Source organism: Anabrus simplex, chromosome 2 (genome assembly GCF_040414725.1).
Source record: "Anabrus simplex isolate iqAnaSimp1 chromosome 2, ASM4041472v1, whole genome shotgun sequence".
Classification (NCBI taxonomy): Eukaryota; Metazoa; Arthropoda; class Insecta; order Orthoptera; family Tettigoniidae; genus Anabrus; species Anabrus simplex.
Genome location: NC_090266.1, coordinates 612,489,199 through 612,512,585, shown reverse-complemented (window position 1 = coordinate 612,512,585; position 23,387 = coordinate 612,489,199). Strand labels below are relative to the sequence as shown.

General features: G+C 40.3%; 1 protein-coding gene across 1 annotated transcript in view; it reads right to left on the bottom strand.

Annotated features, from left to right (window-relative positions):
• The window catches only part of Cerk (Ceramide kinase), a 338,420-nt gene that overhangs the window by 133,483 nt on the left and 181,550 nt on the right, over positions 1-23,387 (bottom strand). The gene's annotated exons all lie outside the window — the stretch shown is intronic.

The following is a 23,387-nucleotide window of genomic DNA, read 5'->3' as shown; positions in this document are numbered from 1 at the left end:
TAGTCAGGGTCAACGGCAAAGATAGGATAGTGCTAACGGGCGATCGTAGTCAGGGTCAACGGCAAGGATAGGATAGTGGTAACGGGCGATCGTAGTCGGGGTCAACGGCAAAGATAGGATAGTGCTAACGGGCGATCGTAGTCAGGGTCAGCGGCAAAGATAGGATAATGCTAACGGGCGATTTCAATGCGAGAGTTGGAAATAGAACTGAAGGATACGAAAGGGTGATAGTAAATGTGGGGAAGATATGGAAGCTAATAGTAATGGGAAGCGTTTGCTGGACTTCTGTGCTAGTACGGGTTTAGCAGTTACGAATACACTCCTCCTTCATAAGGCTATTCACCACTACACATGGGAGGGTAGGGGTACAAAATCCATAATATATCTTAACCGACTTCAAACTCAGGAAGTCTGTTAGGAATGTACGGGTTTTCCTGGGATTTTTCGATCTGTAGTGAACTAAGTATCTCTAGGTTTAGGATAGAGAAAGTGAAATATATCCGCAAAAGAATAAGGGTAGAAAATCACCAGGACGTGGACATTAGAAAGAAGTATATGGATATGATTAGTGAGAAGTTCCGAGCAGTTGACAGCAAGCAGGTTCAGGATATAGAAAGAGATAGATAGGATAGTGGGTGGCATACAGGGATGCTGTAGTAGAAACTGCAAGGAAATGTCTGGGAACAACTGTGTGTAAAGATGGGCAAAAGCGAACATCTTGGCGGAATGATGAAGTGAGAACAGCTTGTAAACGTAAAAAGTAGGCTTATCAGAAATGGCTCCAAACAAGTGCCGATGCAGACAGGAAATTGTAAATAAATGAAAGAAACAGATCGAAACAAACAGTTGTTGAATCCAAAAAGAAGTCGTGGGAAGATTTTGGTAATAACCGGGCAAGGCTAGGTCAAGCAGCAGGAAAACTTTCTGGACAGTAATAAACAATCTTAGGAAGGGAACGAAAAAGTAAATTAATAGTGTTTTGGGTAATTCAACTGAATTCATAACAGATCACAGGGAATCACTGGCCAGGTGTCCGCCTCCGTAGCGTAACGGTAAGCACTATTAGCTGCCGTCCTCGGGGGCCCGGGTTCGATTCCTGGCACTGCCAGAAATTTAAGACTGGCAATAGGGGTGGTATGTGGTTGAAATGGTACACGCAACTCACCTCCAACGGGGGTGTGCCTGAAAAGAGCTGCACCACCTCCGGATGAGGACACGCGTTTACTGTCCGACTCGTTGTCTGAATGGTCGGCGTATTAGCCTTCGGTTCAGAAGATCCCGAGTTTGATTCCCGACTGGGTCGGGGATTTTATCTTTCATTGGTGTTTGTGCTGTCCCCAACATCCCCACAACTCACACACCACACATAACACTAACCTCCACCAATATAACACGCGGTTGCCTACACATGGCAGATGCCGCCCACCCTCATCGGAAGGTCTGCCTTACAAGTGCTGCACCTGGCTAGAAATAGCCACACGAAATTAAAAATGATGTTGGTGAAATTACGCTTGAGGAAGTGGAAAGGGTGGTAAATAAACTCCATTGTCATAAAGCAGCATGAACAGAATAAATTAGACCTGAAATGCTGAAGTATATTGGGAAGGCAGGGATGAAATGGCTTTGTAGAGTAATAAGATTAGCATGGAATGTTGGTAAGGTATCTTCAGATTGGACAAAAGCAGTAATTGCACCTATCTATAGAAAGGGAGCAGGAAGGATTGTAATAGGATCGAGGTATTTCATTGATTATTATACCAGGCAAAGTATTCACTGGCATCTTGGAACGGAGGGTGCGATCAGTGGTTGAGAGCAAGTTGGATGAAAACCAGTGTGGTTTCAGACCACAGAGGGGCTGTCAGGGTCAGATTTTCAGTATGCGCCAGGTATGTGAAAAATGCTACGAGAGGAATAAACAGCTGCGTTTATGTTTCGTAGATATAGAGAAAGCATATGACAGGGTACCGAGGGAACAGATGTTCGACGCACTGGGGGACTATGTGATTAAGTGCAAATTATTAAAATCAATCAAAGGCGTCTACGTTGACAATTGGGCTGCAGTGAGAATTGATGGTAGAATGAATTCCTAGTTCAGGGTACTTACAGAGGTTAGACAAGGCTGTAATCTTTTACCTTTGTTGTTCGTAGTTTTCATGGATCATCTGCTGAAAGGTATAAAGTGGCAGGGCGGGATTCAGTTAGGTGGAAATGTAGTAAGCAGTCTGGCCTATGCTGACGACTTGGTCTTAATGGCATATTGTGCCGAAAGCCTGCACTCTAATTTCTTGGAACTTGAAAATAGGTGCAATGAGTATGGTATGAAAATTAGCCTTTCGAAGATTAAATTGATGTCAGTAGGTAAGAAACTGAACAGAATTGAATGTCAGATTGGTGATACAAAGCTGGAACAGGTCGATAATTTCAAGTATTTAGGATGTGTGTTCTCCCGGGATGGTAATGTAGTAAGTGAGACTGATTCAAGGTGCATAAAGCTAATGCAGTAAGCTCACAGTTGCGATCAACAGTATTCTGTAAGAAGGAAGTCAGCTCCCGGACGAAACTATCTTTACATCGGTCTGTTTTCAGACCAACTTTGCTTTACGGGAGCGAAAGCTGGGTGGACTCAGGATATCTTATTCATAAATTAGAAGTAACAAACATGAAAATATCGAGAATGATTGCCGATACAAACGAGTAAGAACAATGGCAGGAGGGTACTCGGAATGGGGAGATTAAGGCTAAGTTAGGAATGAACTCGATGGATGAAACTGTACGCGTAAATGTCTATTCACACATATCCGTGACGTGTCAGTGCCGAGACGTATCAGTTCCGTGACATACGTGACGTCTCAGTGATGGCTATCCACACCTATCAGTATTGTTTCAGTTTCAGTTCAGTGACTGCCGAGATGCCAAAGTTTACGGATGTGAAATTGGCGGCTATTGCTGTAATTCTAGGTGAAGAGGAACAGCGACAGTTTAAAAAAAAGAAAGTGGGTAGATGAGGCACGGCAGAATGGAGAACGTGATGGCAAATTCGCTACCCTGTATAAGGAACTGATTGACAATCAAACTAAATATTTTGAATATTTCAGAATGTCTGAAAATTGTTTTAACATATTGCTTAGTAAACTGGAAGTTCATTTAAAACGACAAGACACCCGCTGGAGAAAGGCGATAATACCGAGAGAACGGTTAGCTGTTTGTCTGAGATAAGTGAATAATACAGTACAAATACAATGAAACAAATATTTACTTAACCACACACATTGAACTTACGTCGCTCATTTTATATTCACTAGCGCGTACGAACTTCACAGCAGAACACGTCCGTGAAACAGCAAAAATATCGTTGGCGACAAGACTCAATATCACGGAACGGATACTGCGCTGATACTGACGCAGAAAATACGGCACTGCGCCGGACAAGTGTGGACACGACAGTCAGATTCAAAGGAACGATATGAATCATCACTGACACTGATGCAATTTCACGGAACTGACACGTCACGGCACTGACACGTCTCGGACATGTGTGAATAGACCTTAATCCGGCTTCGGTGGTGGGGTCATGTGAGGCGAATAGGGGAGGATAGGTTATCTAGGAGAATAATGGACTCTGTTATGGAGGGTAAGAGAAGTAGAGGAGACCACGACTACGATGTTAGACTCAGTTTCTAACGAATTAAAGATAAGAGGTATATAACTAAATGAGGTCACAGCACTAGTTGCAAATAGAGAATTATGGCGACGTTTAGTAAATTCACAGAGGCTTGCAGACTGAACGCTGAAAGGCATAACGGTCCATAATGATGTATGTATGTATGTATGTATTGCACCCATAAGCGAATTTACGTAATTAATTTACAAATTAAAAGTTGAATATTTCGCATATTGGGATACTACAGTAGGCTGTGAATCTAGCAGTCACAAAGGAACTTTCTGGCGCCAGTCTGTCGGCAAGGAAAACCCTCGAAACTCTTCTTAGAGCACGAGCAACTTGTAAACCGCCCTAGGTACTGCATCCAATAAATTTTATGGTACCGCCTAGGAGTGACAACTTTCTACTTGGTTCTCACGAGAAAATCACGCGTTGAGGCCTGACCTACTTAGCAGGACAAAGAGACAACGATAGCACCCACCAACCCTTGGGAGGAAATGGAAGCATCCACGCTGCGGAGAGCGCGAAAGTCTCAGCCAATCACAAAATTCCAAATTTGAATGTCCTGTCATAGCGGGAATCTACAGTCAGTATTTCGCTATCTGAAGCCTGGTGTAGTGGTGAAAAACAGTGTCCTGACTTCTTAATAATATTTGAAAATTTATCAGTGCGAAGGTGTGGTCAATTATTGGCTAATTAATAAAATTTTAACTTCACACGGAAGAGTAGTATCGCCCAGGAAATGAACTGTCATGGCGGGAAGGAGCCATTTGCTGGAAGAAAATAACGCCGGTGACGCGCGCCGTCGTGTGGATTATCCTGTGATCGTTTCCCACGGCGCAATATAACAAGTAAGTCAGACCGAAATTAGGAAGATTTTGTACATAATTTTAGAAGCTTTAACCTACGGATGTATGATAAAGCGCTCCCGAGTGCTGGATCACTACGCCACATCCCTTCCACGGAACTATTTTCAAGGTGGGGGGAGAACTCATTACAAAAACCAGCGAGCAGGGTGCTGAATCTTCAGTGACAGTGTGACAGTGTGACGGTGTGACTGTGTGTTTCACTGTATGCTGTGTTCGTGGGTTAGTTGAATCTTCAGTGTGTTTAGAGTGTGTCAGCTAATTCAGTTAGTCAGCTTTGAACTTTACTTTTGTCTGGTAAGAAAGCGATCAGACACTTGTTGGCATCCGAGTGAGCCATGTATTTTACTTGGGAGAGTAATATTTCAGAAATGAACACTTTAACAACTTTACTTTACTTTGAATTTATGCAGAGATAACAGGCAATAGCTACACTTTCAATACTTGGCTTAAATGAACTCACATTACGAATCGAGAGGGACAAGTCCATGTTTTCAGCGTAGCTGCATAAAACCTCTCTAATCCACGGGTAGTTTGACATTCGTTGGAAAGCTATTTTATTCCTCATTTTTGGAGGACGATCAGCATAAATTTCTCCACAACATTGGAAACTGTACTTTAGCTTGCTTTTACTACTTACAATAAACTGTTTTGGCAAGCGAGATGTTTTTCGGGAGAAATTAGTTAAAGCAGACAGGGAGCAGAATGTCTTTTCATTAATGAAAGGCCGCTGTGTTAAAGACCTTGAGCAAACTGTTATGTTCCGAAGGGGTGAACGATCGGTAAGCTGTAGGTAAACAAAGCTGAGAGAGCGGTGTGCAGACCGGCAGGTGTTCTTTCAGGCAGGTAGCGGAGAGGAACTTCCGACTTCACGTCAGGAGTCTATGCAGTGCTATCGTCTAATCTTCACTGGAGTGCGAGAAAATACGAGTGTTTATGTTAATGTAAGCGTGTGTAACGCCATGATAAAAATGTATCAGGTTTGCGTGTGTGAAAATTTGGAATACCACATCAGCTTCAAGATGGAATTCTAATTCACCATGACGGAGCCCGGAAGGTGATCCAACATGCCTCCATCACCCAGGTATGAGCATCAAATAAAATAATGTAAATAAATACGTAGGACCGTGCCTAATCGATGATCAAATGTAGCTTAGACTGTTAGATAGGATTGTAAATAATTCACATAATAATAATAATAATAATAATAATAATAATAATAATAATAATAATAATAATAATAATGTTGCACTTTCAGCTAGGGTTATTTGCGCACTTCCTTTACGTAGATGTGTTTGCGTATTGTTTTGGATTATTCTGTAGTATGTCACTTTGACAATTTAGGATGCTATATTATTTGATCTCAATGAGTGTAATGCCGATTTATAATAATAATAATAATAATAATAATAATCATGTTATTATAACTTTAGTTTTGAGTGATATTTCTGTTGGAGTTGTGATTTTGTAGACGCCGCCTTGTTGATTTTAATGCTTATTTGGAGATTTGCGCATTCAGCTTGTTTTATGTTGTGGAATCATCCTTCAGATGACCGTTTCCGGTAGTTCTTATCCCGTGTATTTTGCGACGATTTTGGTGGACGCGAGTATTTATTTCTGTGTAGTTGCGGTTACACATCTTTCAATAGCTCTGTTTTGAGAGGCAATCTCGTCATTTTTTAAGAAACAGGTAGTGCCAGGAAGCCATTGATGAGTCAGCTCTGATATTTTGTGATATGTGAACCAGAGAATGATCTAGAGATCGAGCTAAATGAACAATATCCCTGATGATCTACGTTGATAATGGAAATGTGATATTTGGACCATGTCATGAACTGTCGTAAGAAATAGTGATGTGCACGACAGATATTTCGCCCGCCGGATACGAGCGAGGCCGTATTATGAAGTACTACGTCGAGAATAATGATGAGTAAGTAGAATTGAGAGATGAATAATTTAACCAAGAGTGTTAAATATGTTACGACATGGGTTATGATTGTAGGCAGAAGCCTGTATTTTGTTTCAAATAATTCCAGGGAAAGTAGATGCTCGGCAAATATGCTAGCCGTAGTACATGTGAGCAGAGCAACGAGTCAATGTGTATTTTGATAGTCATGTAGTGTCATGGATAACATGGAATAGCAGTAATTATTGTCCATAAAGGTTAATTAGTGTCGTGGCCAGACATTTGTCGTCTGAGGTTAGAGATTGCCGTCAAATTCACAATATTTTGCTACTCGCAGCGGGGTAAATTTTTCTGTAGACTCCGACATTTTGCTCATTTCATCCTTATTAATTTTCACTAGGCAGCGATTTTGGGATCTAGTTTTGTATTCATTATTCTTTCTTCGTGTACCTTTTATTACCGTTTATTTGTGGAATGTAATCGTATGTGAATTATTTATATTTGATTTGATGTAAATAGATAGGTGTAGTTAGGCTAGTTTTGATCTCCGTATTTTCTTTTGTTGGAGCAGTGTTTCTCCATTAACAGATTTAATTATGTAAATAAGATTTCATGTGTTAGGATAAGAGATCATCGATTAGGTCACAGTCAAAATCATAGTAGTGGTATGCTCATACCAGGCATTCAGTAATTACCAAACCTTTAAAATCCACTACATTTTATTTAGGAAATGAAGCGATCTTTAATAAACCAATTGTATATAAAAAACTGCCGCAATGAATGAGGTAAATAAGATGGCATCTGCCTCCATCTAATGGTGGTACCACAAATAATGAGTTCATAATGAAATGCAGTCAGCGGCAAATTAAGTAAATTTTAATGTACAAGGATCGCTTTCATTTGAAATGTAAACATGAGGCACTTGGCCTAATCATTTGGTTATTTTTATGAAGTCCAGGCTATCACAGTCATGCAAGTGAAGTTTAAACAATTAAATGAGTGATTGTAACACTCAGGTTCATGTTTCAGTAGTTTCCTTTTCAACCATGAGTAGGTGTTTGAATATGGCAGTGGTTACGTGGTAAATGAAGTACGATGTTCATGGCTGTTTTCTTTGAGTTATTCCTTATTTGTTATACATGGTTAGTGCAGTCCATGATTATTTAAAAGCTGGGTGTTTCCCAACTAAGCCACATGTTTTAAAGATTTGATAAACACCTCTGAGTCAGTGTTGATTTGATGACGTAACTAATTAATTAATTATTCAGCTACATTAATTAATTTTGAGTGACATTTTCTACGTAATACATTCTGTATTTCAAATGAGGTGGTATTTCTGACCAGAGTTTTGAATTTATTCACGTCATCGTCTTGAAGACAGTGTCGACATAGTCTGGAATATTTTAAATTTTGATCGACTTTCAGTCAGTTTTATTAGGCAGATATTTGAGTTATTGTAAGGCAGATCCTCAATCTTTAATTTTCTTAGTCTCATTTATTTCACTTTGTTTACATTTTTTCACCAGTTTAGTTTATGTTAATTTTGGCACTTTGCACTTATTTCAATAAATCAGTTTGTTATTTAAATTTTAATTCAGTCTTTGGGTACCGTCATTTATAGTTAGTTTACCCCATCTTTTCATTTCCTCACTCCCTGATCGACGGGTGGCCTATCTTCGGGGATAGCATCGGACGGTCCGCGACTGAGGAAGAAGAGTCTACATGCAGCGGTGAGTATCATTTAAATGTCATTTATTACAGGAGCAGCCGGCGCACAGAAGAAGGAAGAAGTCACCGCAGTTGTTGCCTTGAAAAGGGCACAGTATGTATGTATGTGTGTATAATAATGATAATAATAATAATAATAATAATAATAATAATAATAATAATAATAATAATAATAATAATAATAACTGTGTCACGAATTTCAGGTGTATCATTTTTTTGCAAAATTTGGTTATTAAATTTTACGTAGATTTTCTCGGAGTGTAAGGTGCCGTGTTCGTCACTATTTTGAGTTGTTCGGAAATATTTTGAAGTAACTGAGGCCTAAGTTTCCGAGCGTAGTTATATTTTCGACAGAGTTGTGATAGGTGTTTGTGTTACGTGTTGGGGATTCGGCTGGCTTCAGACTAGGTAGTATTTTTGTTCTAGTGAGTGGAATTTAATTGTTTAAACCCCTGACGACGCATATGTGTACACGATTTTTGGGACAGGGTATAGTTTGTGAGCCCCTTTTGGATCCGTGGTATAGCGTAGAGGACACACGTGATAAGTTCTAGAGTCTGAATTGATTTTATGAATTTTATCCTTTGGTTCGGTTCCCACGTAAAATATTATGTTCTGCGAAACTTGCTCATTGTTGTTCAAGTGAAATTTATTTGAAGTAGATCATTCTATGGCCTCATTGATTTGAATTTACGGAATTGATTGGAAGATTGTGGTATACATCTCATGTATATGATATATATATATATATATATATATATATATATATATATATTATCATTTGTTTTACGTCGCACCGACACTGATAGGTCTTATGGCGACGATGGGATAGGAGTGGGAAGGAATCGGCCGTGGCCTTAATTAAGGTACAGCCCCAGCATTTGCCTGGTGTGAACATGGGAAACCACGGAAAATCTTCTTCAGGGCTGCCGACAGTGGGGTTCGAACCCACTATCTCCCGGATGCAAGCTCACAGCTGTGCGCCCGTAACTGTACAGCCAACTCGCCCGGTCAATGATATTTAACTTCATGTGTAGTTCGTTATTTTCGTCTGGAAAATTGTAGATTCACCCTAGCTTTGTGAGTAAAAGAGTAGCAGTGGTTTTCATGAGGGTTTGGGACACATTTCTTGTTTGCAGAATAGTGAAGTAATTTTTAATATTTAAATTCTTCATCAGTAGCGATGCGTTTGGATTTTATGGTTTTCATGAGTAACCACCGACATTGAAGGTATGTCTGATCCTCAGTAATAACCACCAGCTATGCAGGTTGGATCAGTCGTAGCGAAGGTGGGTTTTGATACTTGAGAGGCAATTTGTAATTACGGTGGCGTGTCTTTATCAGAACGGAATTTAGGCCATAGCTAGTTGGCTGTTATACCCGATAAAACTGGAATGGTCATTTGATATGGTAGTGATTACTTAGTTTTTTTACTGGTTTATATTTTTTCTTAAGAGTTTACTTAAATGTCGTGTGTGCGTATTGTTACTAGAGGCAAGGGTTCTATTTAGGACGATTGTTTCGTGGGATATAGAGGTCATTGGTGTTGTAACCTAGTCAGCTGGGTATGACTTCAGAGTTAGTATGCATGATTGTCTTGACATATTTACTTCTCACCCCATGACATCCCATGGAAGGATAATGGACTCTGACCATTAGTATACGGTTCCTAGATTTTATTGTACTTAGTGCATTTTCCTTTCGCGTTCCATGTCAACTGTTAGTAATAGTTATGATTCCATTGCGAGTGTTAGTTTAAGGGTGCAGATAGGTTTCTCTGTTCATCATAGCTTCTTGGTTTCTTTTTTAGTGCGGTTGGATGCAAAGTTACCAATCCATTTACGTGTTAGAAGTCCACATGTATTAGTTGATACTTTTTATGATGTGTAATTTTCTTTTTAACATAACGGAACGTTATAACTTGCAAACTTCTATAAATATGCATTTTTTCTGACCATCTGTGAATTATGAGTGGGATATTTATTCGCATCAATAATATTTTTTCTTATTTAAACAATTTAAGTGCTTAGATTGAGCACGCTCGCTAGTTTCAATTTTCAATTATGTATTACGAATCTGAGGATAATTTTATCATTTATTAATTGATTAATATAACAGTTTGGAAATAATTGTAGATTTCTCAAGTAATTTATATGTTCAGTTGGGACATAGTTTTTGGTGCTAATATTCAAGCACTCTTATATTTTGAGTGATATGGTCATAAGTGTTAGTTCTTGTTGCGAATGACGCAATTCAATTTTATTCTTGCGTAATCTTGATCGTCAGTTGTTAGAGATTGAACATAGGCTCATTCAAGTTTAAATTTGAAGTACGTTTGTCTTCGTCAAATGGTGATTAAGAAATAGCGATGCTTCAAATGAGATTGGAGGTTAGATCGTAACCGTTAAGGGTTTATACGATGATTGTCTGGTATCACGTTGCAATTTTAATCACTGAACATCCTTATCATAGTTGAAGTTTGGCAATCCAGTGTTCGAGAAACCGAATCTTCACACGCAGATAATTTAACCTACGGTTAACCTGAACTCCAACTTTGTTTCCATGTTCATTTTTCTTCTTTCTTTACAATTTATCATTAAATAAATTTCAACCCTGTAAGGCCATTAACTAGGCTAGACCAACGTACTGGTAACGTTTGTTTTCAGAGAGTTTATTCTGATATTGTCACTTTTTATTTGTTGACATGACATAATTTCATTTAATTTGTTCTTCATCTTTCCAATTTTATTTTGTTTTGGTAAAAATAAATCTCAGTTCAGGAAACTCTTTCTTTCATTTCAAGTAGTTAATATCTCCATCTATGCCTTGTCAATCACATGACGATGTGACTACAACGAATAGCAACCACCCTCTGAGATAAGAAGCCTTCATGATGTAGGCCCATGACACATGCCGCTTCACGTTTCGTCGAGCATTTTAAGTGATAATATGCTTTTAATTGCAAGATTCGATCGTACGTTCCCTCCGTAACCGCAAATCAGATTCCTTCTCTCCATTTAAGTTAGCTGAAACACCTATATGGCCGACCTGATGAAGACAGGTACGATTCCCATTTTCACACCAGGTAAATGCTGCGGCCGGTTCCTCTCCACTCCTAGCCCTTTCTTATCCCAAGATCGCCATAAGGCCTAACGATGTCGGTGCGAATTTTAAAACAATCCAGGTACGATAGCTACTGTAGTTCAGTTATATAACGTTAAAAATCATTGGGCTGTACTGCATAGTGACAAATTCAGTTAACAATTACAATAGAGAGTGTATTTAAATATACGAGGGTCGTGTTTTATCTTCCAAATATGTGACCGGCTCCATGGCTAAATGGTTAGCGTGCCGGCCTTTGGTCAGAGGGGTCCCGGGTTCGATTCTCTGCAGGGTCGGGAATTTTAACCATCATTGGTAAATTCCCATGGTACGGGGGCTGGGTGTATGTGTAGTTTTCATCATCATTTCATCCTACGGGCGTCAAATCAAAAGACCTGCACCTGGCGAGTCGAACATGTCCTCGGACACTCCCGCCATTTCATTTCATTTCCAAACATGTGGGAACACGGTAAGTCCAGTACATATCTCAGAGTTTTAACCAATTTCTCCTCTGGGTATATACTGGTTCCCATACGAGTAAGATTTACGTTCTAGCTCTTACATTCATTTTTGACATCCGGGTGAAATTATATCACTTTTCTTCTTTTCGCGTTATTCGTTCGAAACCTTTTGTTACTGTATCACTCACAATAGGATGGGCCCACATTCGTCGATTCTGTCTTTTATTATTTATGATCCTCCAAGCTAAATAAATCAGTGACAAAATAATATATAAGCTCTTCCTCCAATAAATCCCTGTCAGGGCCCATATTTCGTCGCGTCAGCAATCACGCTGCAGCTCATTCACAGCCACGTGTGTTTTGGAAAGTTTTGCCGCTGAATCTGCTGCCGACTCTGGCTAAAACCGCCCTAAGTGTAAAATTTACGTTCTAGTTCTTATATTCATTTTATAATATGGATCACAAGTATGAAGCAACAGAGTGTTCATTTCTTCGAACAGGTAAAAAAATAAAAGTCTCTGATGAATACCTGAAGTGTAGGTTTTCGTACACAGGTGAGGACTGCCGTAAGCTCAGTCAGTGTGTATTGTGTGGTGAAGCGTTATCTAGCAATAGCATGGACTTACGGCATTTATAAACAAAACATGCCAACAAAGGACATCGTTTTATTTTGAATGCCAAGCAAAACAACTCAACAATAATGTGATACCTTACTTGCCGTCAGTTAACGAAGTTAGGGTAAATGCAGTTGAAGCTTCTTATCCCATTGGTTATCATATTGCTGGAAGCGGTAAGAATCATACTTTACTTGGGAACTAAATATATTATTTTAATAAATATGCTATTCGGTTTATTGTCGGAGAGGAACATGTGCACAAAATTAATACTAGGTATCCCTCTTTAGAATACTACAGTATCTCGAAAAATCCAGGATATGTCTGACGATGTTGAAGGGACAATAATAGGTAGAATAAAAAATAGTAAATTCTTTGCTATTCAAGTTGACAAAAGGGCAGATTTTTCTTATTTCGCTATTCTTATTATTATTGCCAGATATTTAGAAAACAATAAACTGGAAGAAAATATTCTACTGTCAGTACGCACCAGAGGAGAATATTTATGTAATACTATTGTTTCATATTCCAAAGAGAAATACATAAGCTGGTGTAATTGTTGCGGATTATGCAAATCTTTGCCAGGTATTTACTCCGGTCTTCGGAGTCGTATTATGAAAGTAGAATCCAATATAACCTGGAGTAGTGTTGCATCCATAGGCAAAACCTGGCATCAAACCACCTTTCTAACGAAATACAAGCCGTTCTTGATGGTACATTTTATTACGCCCGTCGAAGTCCACAAACTGGAGGATTTTCGAAGCACTGTATGAAGAGAAGAGCCTTCATTCCTCCTTCCTCCTTCACACAGAAGTACAGTAAGTTGTCTGTCTCGTGGGACAGTTCTTACCAGGCTATTTTGTATTATTCATTGAGATTTCATTGCATGCACTATTCAATGTTTATCTTATTTTTCGATTACTTTTAACGCCATAGTTAAGTCATTTATCCGTAGTTACAATATGCAAATTTGAATCAATAGCATATTTATCAATTCCAGACATTTTGCTAATATGGAGTGCAATTTACGCAAAATGGTTTCCAGGGAGTACGCAGGTGAAAAATATGTTGGGAACCGCTGCTCTACTGGTGGCTAGTGAGTGTGCTACTGATCGTGCCCCAGGGCGGATATAAGTCAAGTTGAATGGCGGTCATATGTGAGCTAGGAGAAGCGTTGAGTGATTGTTCTGCCACATCAAACTGTTGAGGTCTTCAAACATAACTGGAGACGAGTAGCAACTATTGAACTGTCACACAGGTGTCAACGACCGTTATCGAAAAGTGCTCAACACAAGACAGGCTTTGGACTGTGCACATATGGGTATTGACAGAATTTCGAATTTTAAAACAGAACATGTTGATGCACAAGATTTGTGTGTATAAAAAAACAATAAAAATGAAATGGCATATGGCTTTTAGTGCCGGGAGTGTCCGAGGACAAGTTCGGCTCGCCAGGTGTAGGTCTTTTGAATTGACGGCCGAAGGCGACCTTCGCGTCGTGATGATGATGAAATGATGATGAAGACGACACATAAACCCAGCCCCCGTGCCAGAGAAATTAACCAATTATGGTTGAAATTCCCGACCCTGCCGGGAATCGAACCCGGGACCCCTGTGACCAAAGGCCAGCACGCTAACCATTTAGCCATGGAGCCGGACAATAAAACAATGATTTCTCTTTACTTATCTTTCGATTGCCCATTACCATTAGCTCCTATACCCGGGCCCCATTTGAGAAGTACAGTACATTCCAGTGGCCTTCAAACACATTAAGTGAATTCACATCGCTGCTGCTTATCGGGAGATATAACACAGTTGCCATGACTTATGAAATGACCCTCATACATATGAAACATGAAAATCCACAGCCTGTTTCCAGTCATTCGACCGGGTCAGGAATTGAATGAATGAAGCCCCCACCTCGCGGCTGCCGAAGCCTGTCGCACTCCTCTGTGGCAATGATAAATGTCTGACAGATGAAATGTTAATGGAGAGTGTTGCTGGAATGAAAGATGACAGGGAAAACCGGAGCACCCGGAGAAAAACCTGTCTTGCATCCGCTTGGTCCAGCACAAATCTCACATGAAGTGACCGGGATTTGAACCGCGGTATCAAGCGGTGAGAGGCCGGCGCGCTGCCGCCTGAGCCACGGAGGCTTACCGTCATACATATACTGTATTTAATTTGTTAACTGAGCGAGTTAGGTACGCGGTTTGGTCACGTAGCTATGCGGTTGCATTCGAGAGATAGTGAGCGTGGGTTCGAACCCCACTGTCGGCAGCCCTGAAGATGATTTCCCGTGCTTTCCCAGTTTCACGCCAGGTAAATTCTGGGGCTGTACCTTAATTAACGCCATGATCTCTTCCCTGCCAGCCCTAGCGATGCCCTGTCCATCGTCGCTAAAAGACCTGTTTGTGCCGGTGGGACGAAAAACAAATAGCAGCAAAAAATCATATTTAAACACATTTTTAACTCCTAAATTACAATTTGCTTTACGTCACACCAACACAGATAGGTCTTATGGCGACAGTGGGATAGGAAAGGCGTAGGAGTGGGAAGGTGGCATCCGTGGCCTTAATTAAGGTACAGCCCCAGCATTTACCTGCTGTGAAAATGGGAAAACACGAAAAACTATCTTCAGGTCTGTCGACAGTGGGGCAGACAGCTCACAGCTGCGCGCCCCCAACCACACGGCCAACTCGCCCGGTAAAACTGCTAAATTCTCAGTGTTGTTAATGTGCAACCATATGAGTACAATTATTTCTTTTCACCAATAAAAATTACTTCGATTTGAACAAGTAGAATAGTTATCCATTTATTCACAATCTGTAAAACGCAGTCATTTGTTTCATTTCTGATGTGTTAATCAATGGCAGAATAGCTGATAAGTGAATGTTTGAAATACCTGCAGGTAGAATGTCTCTTGCGTGATTACGTGTTCGCGGCACAACAATGGTGTGTCGAATGTGGTAAACTTCCTTATGTCGCGCTATGGCAATAACAATGTATGTATGCAGGCTTGGAATGTAGCACAAGGCTCAGAGTGCCCACACGTATGACGTGTTGATACCGGTACTTCAACTTCTTGTATAGTCCGGCTCCTTGGCTGAATGGCCAACATAACGGCTTTCGGTTCGATTTCCGTCCGGATCAGGGGTTTTAGTCGCGGCACTTCTGACTCGTGGACTGGGTGTTTGTGTTCGTCTCAAATTTATAGGTTCATTTCACCTTCATAGCAACTCACAATTAATAAAAGAAGTAACAGAGGCCTGTAGCAGTAAATATAAAGTTACTCTAACGAGTACAATACAAAAATATAAATTCAGACTGGCAGCATGACCGAACATTCATGGCCCTACATTCATGATCGATATCTGATTATTATATGCTCGGGAAGGCCCATATTGCGCACAGGGTGAAGAAAAATATGGTTAAAAAACCGCAGTCATACTGCATACACGTAGAACTTGATTACCAGCTATAGTCCGGTTTGGGAAATATTATTATTAGCTTTTTGTAACAGAAAGAAAAGAAGGAAGCCATATGTTTTCAGTGTCGATTCAATTAATACAACTTTAAAGCTTTTCAGTCTAATTATAAGCAGTGGCGGCTGGTGGTATCTGAAGCTGGGTGTTGCACCAAAATGTTCCTTGTCACATTTTATGTGAGAAGCTTACAGAAATAAAAAAAAAATCTATTATCGTCAACCAATGAACTACTTCCCTATTAAAAGTGAACTATAACCGGCAATTAAAACACAGGACATATGAGGCTTATTTTACAGTATAACTAGAATTATACCTCACTTGAATTGAAAAATTGTCCTCCTGTTTTTCATTGATGCAAAATAGTGGTAATATTGTGGGTGGTCCGATATGACTTACTTTAGTGGCGTAGAAAAGAAATTACCATTGCGAGAGGAGAGAAAGCAAGAACGAAGTGATCCCTGCAGAGTGGTTCAATTTAACGGAGACATTTGGAATTGTCTCTCGATAAGGGGCTTGCTGGCCTCCTGCAACACCCAAGGGCCAACACTGGGGAGCGTGCTACCTGGCGCTACGAACAGGCTCATGCTCGTCCTTACTGAAACTACACTGTGCCGCCGCGCTGTCTGCTTGGGAGTTGCCCTGGGAAAACAAACCCCCTGAGTTTGCCGGCGGTGTTTACTGTTCCATCGAACGACCGATGATAGTTGATTTATGTTAGGTTTATTCATCATCATCATCATCATCATCATCATCATCATCTGTTTACCCTCCAGGTTCGGTTTTTCCCTCGGACTTAGCGAGGGATCCCACCTCTACCGCCTCAAGGGCGGTGTCCTGGATCTTCAGACTCTTGGTCGGGGATACAACTGGGGAGTATGACCAGTACCTCGCCCAGGCGGCCTCACCTGCTATGCTGAACAGGGGCCTTGTGGAGGGATGGGAAGATTGGAAGGGATAGGCAAGGAAGAGAGAAGGAAGCGGCCGTGGCCTTAAGTTAGGCACCATCCCGGCATTCGCCTGGAGGAGAAGTGGGAAACCACGGAAAACCACTTCCAGGATGGCTGAGGTGGGAATCGAACCCACCTCTACTCAGTTGACCTCCCGAGGCTGAGTGGACCCCGTTCCAGCCCTCGTACCGCTTTTCAAATTTCGTGGCAGAGCCGGGAATCGAACCCGGGCCTCCGGGGGGTGGCAGCTAATCACGCTAACCACTACACCACAGAGGCGGACTAGGTTTATTCAATTTAAAAAATAGAAGAAACGACGACAAATGAAGTGCAAAATTATTGGAAGACTGCAACAATAATCTGCACCGCCCCTTTTTATAACACAGCACTAAACCAATCTGTAAAAATTGTAAACAATGAATGACAAAATTCCTTCTAAAGGAACGTCCTCAGATTCTATCAAATCGCTTTTAACCATGCGTATATACATGGTGGTCCACCTGCCCCTTGCAGTTTAATTTTATTCAACCCGTCGCGTTTAATGCAACTCTGAAATACATCGGCCCATCTTCTAAAGCGGGATAATATAACGACATGTGTGATTACGAACTAGAAGACCGCAGATATCGTGAACGCCACTATTAATTCATTATGGGTACCACGAAATGAACCGGTAAAACTAGCACAGATACGAAAAACACGTACCTTACAACAGGAGGTGCACACACAGTCCAGGAACAGGTACTGTATAGGCTGAGAACTGCCCGCTCGCAATAGCTCATTTGGCAGTGATGCGGTCGGAGCTTATAACACGTACTGCATTGCTAACTGGTTGTCTGCGTCCTAGCCAGAGACCATCAGCTTCTCATCGTCGTCCAACCCAGCTCCATACCCTGTGCCATGATACCAACGGCCCTTTACAGGGCCAAATAAACAGATCAGTCTGTGGAAACTTAACTATGCAACGTTGTCACATCCCAGGCGATTGGTGGTAAAAATTATACTTGTTTGTGATTCGAAACTCCGAACCCTTGAGCATTGTCCACTATCATATCTCCTACTGCGCCCATGCCAAGTGAGCTATTGTGCGAGCGGGCAGTTCTCAGCCTAACAATACCTGTTCCTGGTCTCTCTCTCTCTGTATGTGTAACTGTTTTTTTGGCAACCTGCTTCACGTCGCACCGACGCAGATAGGTCTTATGGCGACGATGGGACAGGAAAGAGGTAGGAGTGAGAAGGAAGCGGCTGTGGCCTTAATTAAGGTACAGCCCCAGCATTTGCCTGGTGCGAAAATGGGAAGAAGACCATTTTCAGGGCTGCCGACAGTGGGGTTCGAACCCACTATCTCCCGAATACTGGATACTGGCCGCACTTAAGCGACTGCAGCTATCAAGCTCGGTTAGTAACTGTTGTAAGGTACATGTTCTCCGTATTTGTGCGCGGCTTACGAGTTCATTCGCGGTACCCGTGATGAATTAACAGTGATGCTCATGATTCCTGCTGCCTTCTCGCCCGTAACCACACATCTCGTTATATTACTCCAGCTTAAACAGAGGGATCAATGTTTTTCAGAAGTGTGGTAAATGAGACGGGTTGCATACAACTAGATCGCAAGTGGCAGTTGGACCACCCGGTATGTACAACATTGTGTATGTTGCTTAAAATTGTCAATGATTGTGAATTTGTGATGGTATGAATTAGTGATACAAAATTATGAATGAAGAAATTCTCCACTCTCACCTCTGTAACTTTGAGAAAGTTTTTTGGACTTATTTTAAGCTGCTAACCGTCCGTTACCTCCAGCGACTACGTTTGGACTAAAGCCAGTTCCTTTCCCCGGTCAAGATTTGCTATATAGGGAGTAAGGGGAAGGGTTTAGGTAATAACTCTGTTCAGCATAGAGGGGAGTGGAAGAGTTGCCTGATTGCATTATGACTAGAGTCCGGATTATTAGGTACTGATATGTTAGAATGCAAGCTTACTTAAGCCAGTAACAAGTATACCCTACACTGTACAACGGTTATGCTATGAGATTTGCATAGATATTAGGGGTACAGCCTATACAACCCCTTGAATTTGTGCTACTCTTCCTATATTGTGGTACAACGGGTTGCATCACACTTCCTACAAACCAAATTACTTTGCATTCTAACCTATTACCACCTAAAAATCCGAGGTATAATTATGACTGTATTGATGTGAATTGGCGAGAAATTAATGATAATGATTTTGAATTAAAATGCGGAAATAATTTAAAGAGTGCCGGTAACTTGTAAGACATGTTTAGTGGTACTGTAAATAAAAACCTACTAAAACATCTCGTATGGAGAGAACACTGCCTGAATTCAAGGAATTCAGAAGATAAAAATAACTTAAGCCACATTACAGACGTTTAGCTTCAGAGTAGCGTCCTTTCAAATTCATTAAAGGTTAAAGAAAAATAGTGTGAAATGTTGTCGTGGTCGTGCTATGTAGGGGGCGAGGGGGTGTTGTGTTGTTGTTGGAGTCATCAGTCCATAGACTGGATTGATGCAGCTCTCCATGCCTCCCTATCATGTGCTAATCTTTCCATTTCTACGTAACTGCTGCATTCTACATCTGCTCTAATCTGCTAGTCATATTCATACCTTGGCCTGCTCCTTCCGTTCTTACCGCCTACACTTCCCTTAAAAATCAACTGAACAAGTCCTGGGCGTCTTGAAATGTATCCTATCATTCTATCTCTTCTTCTCGTCAAATTTAGCGAAATCGATCTCTTCTCACCAATTCGATTCAGTATCTCTTCATTCGTGATTCGATCTACCAATCTCACCTTCAGCATTCTTCTGAAGCACCACATTTCAAAGCCTTCTACTCTCTTTCTGAACTAGTTATCGTCCATGTTTCACTTCCATACACTGCCACGCTCCAGACAAAAGTCTTCAAAAACATATTTCTAATTCCTATATCACTGTTCAAAATAAACAAGAAAGGCCTTTCTTGCTTGAACTAGTCTGCATTTTATATCTTCCTTACTTCTGCCATCGTTAATTATTTTACTACCTAAGTAACAATATTCATCTACTTCCTCTGAGACCCCATTTCCTAATCTAATATTTCCTGCATCGCCTGACTTCGGTTCGACTGCACTCCATTACATTTGTTTTGGACTTATTTATTTTCATCTTGTGCTCCCTTCCCAAGGCTCCGTCCATGCCATTCAGCAATTTCTCTAGATCTCCTGCAGTCTCAGATAAAATAACAATAACATTACATTACATAAACCTTTATTTTCTCCATATCTGAACAGTTAAAAACCTAATGGAACTAACTGGAGAAAATACAGATAAAAATAACAATGTAATAAAATACTAATAACAGATTAACTAAAACGTCTACTTACTCCAGGCTTGTGTCAACGTGGGCGTTACCTCCTACCCTCCGTCGCGGATGATCTGCAACGTCCGGCCCCCACTCCTCTTTCACTCACGGATAACCAACTGTTCTCTACCTGACCCATCGTCTATTCCGTTGAGTCAGGCAGCTGAGCACTGACCTAGGACACCCACTCTGACACACCCTCTTTCACCCCCCAATCGGCTAACCAACAGTGCGGGGAGACCTTGGTAATCTGCTGCTAATCTACGTGTCTCTCCATGTTCACTTCCTATTTGCAACATCAAAAAACTACGACAAAGAAAAAATAAGTAAATGTATCGCACTAACTACCTTATTTCTATATCCTCCCTATTACTATTCCAAATTTCACTTCCTTTAAATTATTTATACATCGTTTTCTAACTGCATCTAAAACTTTACGTATATTCCCGGTATTTTTCCATTCTTAACCACCCATTCTATGATATTCTGCTCGTTACCTGGATGGTTCATAACTTCTAACTATTTCTCACCCATGTATTTCAATCTCTCAATTCGAGTTTCCATGCACACCTTTAACAAGTGAAAATCTTCTCTTGTTTCTCCGCACAATATATATAGAAGTGTCTTTAATTGTTGTCCATCCCTTATACATATAAATACCCCTCATCCACCAAATTAGTCCTCTTCTCACTATCCTATTCACATTTCCTACTCTTATATTAACTACTTGATTAATTCTATTAAAGATGGTTAGGGTCGCTCTTTTCCTGCAGTCAGCCTCCAACACCTGTGCTTGAATATCTTTCATCCTTTTTATAGTATTCCTCCAACACACTTCATTCCTCCTTTCCCACTCCTTTTCCCGATAGTTTCCTAAAGCCAACCTATCAATAATACTTTTAACCGTATCTATCCAGTAAACCCCATACTTACTCTTATTTTGATCCTGATAAGCCGTCTGCAGGAGTAGGCCATAACTCAACACACACTTCATAATATCGACCTTGTAACTTTTTTTATGATAATAATAAATAAAATCATGAATAAAAATATATAAATAAAATTACTCAAAAACTTAATAAAATTGATAAGCATAATTAACCGAAATGTCCGTAGTATGGGCGCCAGAGTTCACCAGAATGGATCCCTCGAATTTAGATAAGAGCATGATAAACTGTATATCCCAGGGCGTGTACATAATGCTGCGTACTGGTACATCTGCTGCAGGCCTTACCTAACCTCCTGAAAACGACTAATTAGGTAGGAACTGCACCTAGGTTCATCAATAACACTGATTCTAAAATAGCTACCTATATTCTTAACAAATTCCGTGCATGAGCACCTCATCAACATACAACATAAAATATTGCTGGAAGACTCCATATTTACAACAACAACAATAATAATGAAAATCGTGGGAAAACGAAAGTGAGAACTAAGCTACCATTTGTAGATGGTCCGATGAACAATGTACATGTATGAAGATAAATACCCTTCACTGTCTCTATATCAATTCGACTTACCGATTCTCATAATCGGCAGTTATCACATCCCACAGATACTGTACCTTGTACTACTGTGTTCACATATTTTAACACTTGTAAATATATATACACACGTCTGTCGATCCTCAACATAAATTATGGAAAGTCTGAGATAGCTTTCACCAACATATAATGCTAGGCCGCCACAAGTGCTACCATACTTAATGCGCAAACACTCTCCACAATCATCCACTTTCCACGAACATAACAAGACTACGCTCCACGAACGTTTGAAGTCCAGTCCATTGCTGCCGTGTCACTCCAGCACCGTGTAAAAGCACTACTTCCTTCCCGTACAGTGCGTCAGTTGTAGTTCTCTTATACAATGTCACTGGTTGTAGTTATCTTCCTTCTCGTTCCTTTACAATGATTTTGGTTGCCGCCGTATGATCAACCTTTATAGACATCAACATCCCCCTCCTCTCAGATGATACGTCTGGATTGGTGCTTGCCAGCCAATCATGGGTGGTCCTCTTCTCAAGCCCAAGCCCTGAACTACTTCTTCCTCCCAAGACAATAACAAACTCTGGGGTATATTCCATGAGTCACCAAATTTTCCTAATACAACAACAAGCTCATCTCATCAGGCTGGGATATATACATGACTCATGAATTTCCCGACACATGTACATCACAACAAACACTGGGGTAGCCATATGACTCATTCAAATTACCAGAGTTATTAAAGCAATGTTTTCCCACTCGTGCAAAACAAATTACTCATACCTACATATGTGGGTATCTTCCAGCTTACCAATATAAATGGCAAAATATACAAATGAAATAATAATAATAATAATAATAATAATAATAATAATAAAAATAAAAATCGAATACTGACAATAATATCTCTAACTTCTACATATAATTCTGGGGTGTGATATATGTACTATGACAACCTTTATGTACACATTACACATAAATCTAGCAGCTGCATTAGCCTTGCAATTGGGAAGGCCCGGTACAATTTTACTAAATCTGCTGACTACCTGATTTAGTGTATTACGTTCCCTATCAACTCCCCATATTTCTGCTCCAAATAACACCCTACTTATTACCACTGCTTTGAACAACATTCTTTGAATATTATAATCGATACCCTGAAATTTATTTTCCAATGTCCTTATACCTGAAAGCCCCTCTACTTTGCTTGTTCAATTTGATTGGACCATTTACCATCCCTACTTATACAGACACCCAAATACTCTAGTTTATCAGTCTCCTCTATTTCCTCTCCTTTCATCACCCATTTCTTCTGTGTTTTCCTTTTCCTACTTCTCCTGCATACCATCACGTATGTCTTATTACTATTTATTCTCAACGACCATTTACTAGCATACTCTGATACCTCATTTATACCTTTATGTAAACCCCTTTCTGTCAGCGTCATCAATAAGACATCATCTACAAATAACAAACCTGAGTTTTTGTTCTAATACAGGACAAGTCCACTTCTGCTCCCAATGCCCACAAATATGCCATTTATAAATATCAAAAATAGAATTTTAGATAATTTTCAACACTGTTTTAAACATGTATTTGACTCAATTAAACCACTTACAACCCCTTCCTCTACTCTAATGCTACAATACACTTCCTCATATATGGCCAAAATAGCGCATCTCATCCTTTTGAAACTACAACCCTCCCATATCTCTCAAACAGCACCCTCCTACTCACTGTATCAAAGGCCTTTTCAAAATCCACCGC